Consider the following 9,170-nt stretch of genomic DNA (forward strand, 5'->3'; position numbering starts at 1 on the left):
ACCAGGTGTTGGCAGCGTTCACAGTTATTCAAATGAACCGCACTAACAGAGCAATCACACCAGAGTTATTTTTTGTCAAACCAAACCTGCCAAATGTGAACACACACTAAATGTAGCCTACAAGTGTCTACAGAGCGTTACAATAGTATGGAGGCTCTTAGAAGTAAATGAGGAACACTTGCCCTTCTGTTTCTTGTCACTGCCATTAGAACTTGAATTTCTGGCATAGATAAAATCATAAAAAAACGTCAAAAAATCATGTTTTTGGAAACATAAAATAAATAATCTATGCCAAACCTGAATCTGTTTTGAGAGTGTGTATTCCTTTGGAAAGTACTGGGGAACAAAATGTTATTTTCAAAAGCAACAGCTCTCATTGCTCTCTGGAAAGAATTAACTAACTCTCTCTCATTTGCCAACTTCAAAAGTAACCACTGCACTGGCAAAGCAGTTACTTTCATATAACATTTGTGTTTAGATCACATATTATTTAAATATAAAACATTTATACAGATCTAAAGAAAATTTGTTTTATATAACCTTCTATTTATCAAAGAGCCTTGAAAAAATCTATCACTGTTTCCACAAAAACAGTAAGCAGCACAACTGTTTTCAACATTAATATAATAACCCAGACAGCAACATAGTGTCGGCCCAGATCCGGCCCACATCCACACAAATGTGGAATCCACGCTTACCAGATGTGGGCCGACACTATGTTGCTGTCCGGGAAGAAATATTTATTGAGCACAAAATCAGTATATTATGATTTCTGAAGGATCGTGTGACAATGAAGGCTGGAGTAATGGCTGATGAAAATTCATCACTGGAATAAAAGGCATTTAAAATATCTATTATCTATCTATAAATTGCAGGAACGTCTTTCTGTTTGTCTGTGTGTCTGTTATTCGCATATCTCTCGAACCATTAGTCCGATGGATTTCAAACTTGACAGGTGTCTTGCTACGGGCACGAATAAGTGCAGTGCCAAGTTTGACGTTGTTTGGATTAAAGCAAAAGATATTGGTAAATATATTGGTAAAAGAAGCACACATTGGCTTTTGCCGCTCTAGCCTCTGGCCACTCCCCCTCTCACACTGCACACTGAGTGAGCACAGCTGGCCACTCCCCCTCTCACACTGACACTGAGCACAGCTGGCCACTCCCCCTTTCACACTGACACTGAGTGAGCACAGCTGGCCACTCCCCTTCTCACACTGCACACTGAGTGAGCACAGCTGGCCACTCCCCCTCTCACACTGACACTGAGTGAGCACAGCTGGCCACTCCCCCTTTCACACTGACACTGAGTGAGCACAGCTGGCCACTCCCTCTCTCACACTGACACTGAGTGAGCACAGCGCAGCACCAGACACAGAGGGTCGAAGAAAGCAGCGGAGCTTAAGTAGCGTTTTCTCGGAGTTCACTATGTAGCCTGCTCCCTGAATTGTCGCGCTTATTCATTTGTGGATGTTAACTGAATCTGTAAGTCAGCTACACTGTTTATTTCTGAATATTATATTTTATTCTGGTGCGCTTAACGTTATCGCTACTGTGTAATAGCAGCCTATGCTATTCACCAACTAAACATATCCTATTCAATGCGTTCACAGTCTCTTTCACGGCCATCATTTGTAGTAGCCTATTCACAAACTGTTTGCTCAAGCATAGCCTGGTCTCAATGCTAAGTTATTACGTTGTCATGCGCGCTGCAGTTAGCCTGTAACTGTGTGATGTTGAATATGCTATGTTAAATAGTTGCCCTGCCTATTCAACAGGATAGCTCATAGGCTATGCAGGACTGCCTTCATTGTCTCTATAAGTGTAATCTGCACAATGACAACAAAGTTGAAACTAATGTAAATCTAATCTAATCTAATCTAAACTCCTGCTACCTGTACACAGATACCCAAATACATGTCACCTAATATCACCATTATAAATTGTTTTGCAACCATGTAGTTCAATTTTCCATATATATTGTGTCATTATGTCAGTATCAGTATTTGCTTTCTACCATGCACAAATAAAAATGTCACTGAACTTTTGCTGTGTAATTGTAACAATGAGAACTCAAACACACCAAACCAACAATTACCAAAAACACACACAAAAACAGATTTTGCACGGGCCCTGCACTAGTATATAAAAATAGAAAACATTTTAAATTCTAAAATATTATACTGCATTTTTTTCATCAAGTAAATGCCACCTTAGTGAGCATTTACTAACTAACAGCATGTGATAAATTTGGTTTCAGAACCCTGAGAGCTACGTGAGTAGGCTGTTATCTCTGCTGTCTCTTCTTTCCTTGTTGCTAGTGATTTATTTAAGACACGGTTATCCTATTAACCCTCGTCTGGAGAAACAGCTACCGCATTCAGCAGTAGAAAGACTGTCATGATCAGGGTCACGCTTCCTTCAAAACATTTCATAAGACAGCATAAAAACTATGTTTCATGAAAAAAGCAGAATATAACCATGTCCTTTTTAAAAAATATGGATTTAATTGGTTTGAGACGACTATATGTATTTTTGAATGCTCTGTCCCTGTCTGACATGCTTCATTATGGATGTCTTTTACATCAACAGTTATTTCGTGGCTCATGTTTAGATTGTTTTTTTGCCAGAATTACATACTGATATCTTGTCCTGACTGTCAACTTATCTCATTTTTAGTAATTAAACATAAAGAACAATTCAGCAAAGAGAAAAACCACCACATGCTTCCAGTTGTTTCAGATATAGTACTTTTACTTGTTTGCACATACTGTATAATCAGATAGGGTATGGAATATGTTTATTTGGCGTGATGTCCGAAGGGCCCAAACTCAGAGTACCATCCCTGGTTGGGATAGGAATAATCAAGTGTGAGGAGTTGGGGTGGAGGAGGAATGCTGACTTTTTTTTTTTTTATGGAACCGAGGTAAGTCGGCTCTATATACGCATAATATATATGCTTCCTCTCATGCTGATTGGGCAGATTATCTGAACGTGCTCCTCCAGAACTTTGCTAATAAAACATTTTTTGGAAGCTATTTAGACAGAGGATGTACTCTTAAATTCTTGCTTCAAAAAGATGTTCCTATATACCCGTTCAGAAACTATTGTGCCCTCTGGTTAATCTCTCTGACGCAATTGAGAGTCCTTAAGGTCCTCACCTTGGGAGTGTTGCCATGACAATGAGCAGTCAGCGCCAGGCACCCTCTCAGGCTCATTGTGACGATGTGATTGACAGATCCCACTCGAGGCTGCTATCTCAGGTGTAAAGATGTGACAGTAACAGGAGAGAGTCATTTGGCTGCCCTCTCTCTTTCGTTCCACGGCTTTAATGAGAGTTTACACTGCTGGCAAAGGCTCACTTTAAAACGGGATCTCAGACTGAGATAATATGGAGAATATGAGAAGAAATATGCCAATGTCACATTTGTTCAATTCAAGCTTACTTATTTGGTTGTAAATTGTTTGTGCAAGCACAAATGGACTGTGCTCCATTGCAAGCACCGAAAAAAATACACGTTTTGTTATGTTTTGATGATTCTACCCAGGTTTGTAAAGGTAATTCTGCTGAATTAAGTGAAATCGTACCAGAAATCAATTCTGGTAATACTGTTCCAAATCCATATTTGTGCAATCGCATTTGCTCCAAAAGGCCAAAGAAAAAATCCAAAAGAAGAAAAAAATATATAGAAAGATTACATTGGTCAGAAGAGAGAAAGATGTCAAACTTGCCGTCACTCCCTAGTTGTATTAACATTCACACAGCTTGATTTTATTTATTTTTTTATAATTAATTTAATGCCAAGGTAATATAACACAAAGTATAATGTTATAAATGTTTTGTTTTGTTTTTTATGAAAATATAAAAGAGTTTGCTAAATTTACAATGTTAATATGGAAACGCATCATCACAGTCTGTGAAAAGGGTCTATTGTTGGTCTCTCGCAGTTTCAGTAATAGGTTTTCAAACTTTAAAAAGGGGGTAAAGCAGTATACATCTACCATAAAAATCATTAATAACACTTAAGTGTTATATTCTTTATTAGAGTTTTCTGTCATATACTAGCTTTTTGTGAGAAACAGGCTAAAATTGAATTCATTATTTGATGAAAATCTTGCTATCCACCCAAGTTCTCCTTGGCACATTGATTAAAAATTAAAAAAAAATCATGTGAGACATAGCGATGTCCAATTGTGTTCTTTTACAAAAATAGCTCAGGAAATAACATCAAAGGTTGAACAATTTGAACCTTTGGCCTGCAATGAAACCTCAAACGCTGTGAGCTTAACCTTAAACCCATCTTTACTCAAATGGGTTTACTTTTGAAAATAAAGTCCAATTAAGAGCCACATTTCCTTTGAAAAGAAGAACACTATCAACGTATTGCACATCTAAGAAATTTCCACTAATGAATGCCAATTTCTGGTCTTTAACATTATTTGGACAGGGATAGATTTCCCTGTCGAGGTTAAGTCAATTTTTGCTTCAAAGACACACTGTGATTTCAATACCATCTAAAATAAATGACTGTATTTGGTTATTACTCACATAACCTCAGAACAAATGATGTAGCAAATTACCCACTGTACGATCTATTTTTGGGGTTACTAAGAGGTCCTATGAGAAACCAAATCCAGTCCATGCAGGAATTACTGTGATTAAGATAAAGTATTTATTTTAATTTTTTAAATGCTTCTCCTCATTTATTATGACCATGGGTTCCCTAAGGAATTCACATGGGTTTTTTATTTAAGAGAAAATAAGGTTTGTTGTTAACATTACATGAAAAGACTCTCATTTTCATTTCACAATCTACATTTTAGTCCTATACCTTGATTTTTGAAGCAATTATTTTTTTTTTTTTTATGTAAATTGCTAAGAAGTTGTCAAGAAGCTTCCAGGCAGGTGTTTTGAATAAGCTGAATAAGCTACACTATCCAGGACAGTGGCCCAGGAGCAGAGTTTGACATGTGGTTTAAATACTACTGGCATCCCATTCAATAATAATACAAGTAAAGTTAGAAAAAGGAACACAGTTTCTTCACTTAATTATACACATAATGTTATAATTATATATTTGCATAAGACCTTCCGTAATGGCCATATCCAAAAAATACACCATAAAAATATCTACAGCAGGGTTTCTTAGATTCGGCCCTGGAGGGGCCCATGCCCTTAGTAGGCTAGTTTTGCTCAAACCCTGATCAAACTTACCTACCTGTAACTGAAGACCATGGCTGCATCTGAAGACTTAAAGGGGTGGTTGATTATGATTTCACTTTTCTAACTTTAGTTAGTGTGTAATGTTGCTGTTTGAGCATAAACAACATCTACAAAGTTACGACGCTCAAAGTTCAAAGCAAAGGGAGATATTTGCTTTTAAAGAAATCGCTTTTTAAAGGGTTACTTCAGGATTTAGCATTAAGCTTTGTATTAGTAGAAAACCTGTAGTATTTTAGAATTACCATGCTTTCCACCCTCATATCCCCCTGAGACAAGAGATTTATGTATTTTTTGTCTGGAAAAAATCCTCCGATGACGCAAAAATCGTCATTTTGCGTCATCGGAGGATTTTCTGGCCAGAGGCTAAAGACTACAGCCAGTAGATGGCGTTGTTCCGCATGTTTTCAGCCCGCCCATACAGGGTGGGATCTCACTCACAGAATGTACACAGTGTCAGCCGTCTTTCTTTGGAAGCTAAGCTAGCAGGCTCTTGTTCTGTGGAGAAAGCTGAATAGTAGGAGAAAGCTGAGTAAGTAACCATCCTCCTTTTCCCGGACTTGTCCGGCGGGCGAGATCGTTCAAAATGTACGGGATTCAGCTTTTGCTTTCTGCGGTCGCTATTCCTTGTTTACATGCACACCTTTTGTTTCAATCTAACTGAATTCATTCCGATTGGTGAATTTGAATGTAGTGTTTACATGAACGCTAAACAAGTGATCGGTTGATGTGCGTTTTACCATTGCTAAGAAAAATTCCCGCTCCTCCGTGAGAGATGGGAGACCCGGCGCGTCTCAGTAATCATGCCACCGGCCTCACGCTGTTCTCCCGCGTCCGTCAGCCTCGTCCTGCTCGCCACAGTAAACATGATGAATGAATGGCGACTGTAGAACGCAAAAGCCGAATCCCGGACATTTTGGGCTATCTCTAAATCCCTCGCAAACTCATCACGTAGGCTAGCTTTGTTGTTTTAAACTGCGCACTCTTACCGGTAGGCGTGGCCTCCTAAGGCAGCGAAGCAAGTGCATTCTGGGAGTTGTTGTCTTTCATCCACATAAGCCAAAAATACATTTTCTGGCTTTTCTCAGTCTAGAAAGCTCCAAATTCAAAAATTTCTTCACATTTCTTCTACTTAAATGACCTATTTTAAATACACATTCATCTTCCCAGAGGTGAAGTATCCCTTTAAGGACTACAACAAACGGCTGGTAGGGACTACACGACGTGACATCACTAACCCTAGAATTTACATAAACCCCGCCCCCGGGAACGCCATTTATAGATTATCATGACAGAATATGCTAATCAATGACTAGAATATAACTATACATAAGCTACATAAATTCATCAACTAACCATTCAGAAATGTCCTGTTGTATTGTACATGTTGTCACTTCTTCTTGAGTCTCTCCATCATTGTCTGAATCCGGTTTGAACAAAAAAGACTAAAAGTTTTTGAAATTTTCAGTGCATGTGTGTGTGAGTGCAAGATGTGAAAGCTCCGCCCCCTGTGCTGGGAGCAGCAGCTCATTTGCATTTAAAGGGACACACACAAAACGAGCCGTTTCTGCACACCCTCAAAAATAGACAATTTTAACATGCTATATAAAAATATCTGTGGGGCATTTTGAGCTAAAACTTCACATACACACTCTGGGAACATCAAAGACTTATTTTACATCTTGTGAAAATGGCATTATACCACCCCTTTAAAAAAATACAGCCTTCTGATACATTCCAAGATAGCACATCCAAATCCAATGTTGTCTCCTGAGATACCTTCATCTGAAGGCAGCATAGATGTATCCTTCACTATCTTTGTTCCATTGTGTGGGAGTTAAGCTAAAAAAAATAAAGATGGTGTCTGAAAGTTGCAGTTGCTGGTCAGTTTGTGTGTGAATGAATGTTTTTGACCAACATTTTCCACTTCTGATGTAATTTCAAGTGTAGTAATTAAATATTTGCTTAGTTTTCACCAAAGCTCGCTCTATTTTTCTGTAGATCATTAAACCGTTACGCTGCCTCAGAGTCAGAAGTCTGTCGGAAATCCATTTCGTGAGGTGGCTTTGTGCAAACGCTGCCTACAAAGTCATTGCCTGATAAGGCAGCGAGGCAATAATGCCTCATTTTTCAGACGCAGCCCTTGATTAGCTTGTTCAGTTGTTTTTGATTAGGGTTGGAGCTGAACTCTTGAAAATTGTATTTTCTTGAAAATGATATGCTCCAATACAGAAGGCAAATTTCTAAAGATTCCTTAAGAATGGAAAAATAAAACCACCATGCCATTTTGTGTTTAGTTTAATGAGTTCAGAGCAAGCTGATGTAACTTGAATTGGTCTCAACATGTTAAGCACAACGCACAGTCTCTCTCTTTAATCGTCTCATTGCAGTTCAGCAGTGTCCCCTTCGGCTATGCATAACACCTTGAACTGACACTGCCTTACATTGAGACGCTCAGTATATTATCAGATTCACTATTCATTTATGTTCCATTCTGTAGGCAGATGCAGCATTCATAAACAAATCTGTCTTTGGAGGTCACAGTGATTCTGATCTCAAAATTAGAAAGGCAAAAAATAGCAAGCAGAGGAAAAGATGTGTTGCAACAAAGAGGCGAGGATTATTCCACTGTCCTCCAAAAGACAGCAGCAGCATTATAAATGCTTTCACAATAACCGTATCAAATATATCCGTACATTATCTGTATATGGTGGGTTCAAACTAAAGATGTCAAATGACAAAATTCCCATAATCGATTGTCGTTAAATTATCGGCGATTAATTAATAGTTAAACTAAACCTCTTTAACCTGTCTGTGGGTTTTGCGAATATTTAACCAATGAGAAGCATCAAAAAAGAGGTTGTGACCAAAGCTCCAGTGGATCCTCAAAACTGCCAGTCAAAACCCATAACTCTGCATTGTGAATGAAGTGCCACAAGCAGTTTGGAGTGTCTCTGTTTATTTACAGTGCAAGGGTAAAGAACGAACTGGTTCTTTGAATATGTACAGCGTTTTCTTTACTAAAGAAACATTTTAAATATAAAGGTTAATCTTTTATGTATTTGAGGAGTGGAGAAGAGTGACGCATTTGTCGTCGAGTCATAGCCAAAATAGCCGCGCTTCATTATAACGTGAGATTTTGTCCAAATTACAGAAAAAAACAAGAAAAATAAAAACAAGCGCTCGCATAGCTACAGCTACAATAATCTTCGAAATTCGTTTTTTTGCCTATGTCACAGTATGAGGTAAATCCGGCCCTGGTCGCTCTCATGACGCAGATTTAAATGTCATTTGAAAGTTTAACCAATGAATCACTGGATCTCTGGTATGGGTGAAGTGGGCTGTGTCCGAAATCGCCCCCTATACCCTTAAATAGGGCACTATTTGAGGGGACAGCCATTTGTAGTGATGTCTGAAACCATAGTGGATGTTATCAAGTGCAGTCATTCAATCACATAATGCACCGCAATAATGAGTGTACATCAGGGCCAGAGAATACCCATAATGCACTGTGAAGATTGTGCCGAATAATTTCCCACATTTCGCCAGAAGATGGCGCCCGCAGCTGAATCATCCAGCCATCCATTTTCCAAACCGCTGATCCAATGTGGGTACAGAGTAATATCATACAGGTATAAATATCCTTTGTAATTGATTAATAAATTCTTTAAATAAAAGGGGTATAGTTTCCATGACAGAGTCAAAGACAAATCTTTCCATTAATACTGGAGCTGCCAGTTTCAAATTATTATTAAACGGCAAGCACAAACTATGCAAAAGCGGCAGCCCTTCTGGCATGCACACTCATTGTTCGAATTCACTCACTCCTTTTCATTCGCTCCTTCAAGTGGACTATATTAGTGGAGTAATGTAGGGAAGAGTGAATGAGCTCTAGACTGCACATTCTGACCAAAAAAGGGGGACAAAATTCCCCTAATCATGGCTGCTG

The sequence above is a fragment of the Rutilus rutilus genome (genome assembly GCF_951802725.1).
Source record: "Rutilus rutilus genome assembly, chromosome: 17".
Lineage (NCBI taxonomy): Eukaryota > Metazoa > Chordata > Actinopteri > Cypriniformes > Leuciscidae > Rutilus > Rutilus rutilus.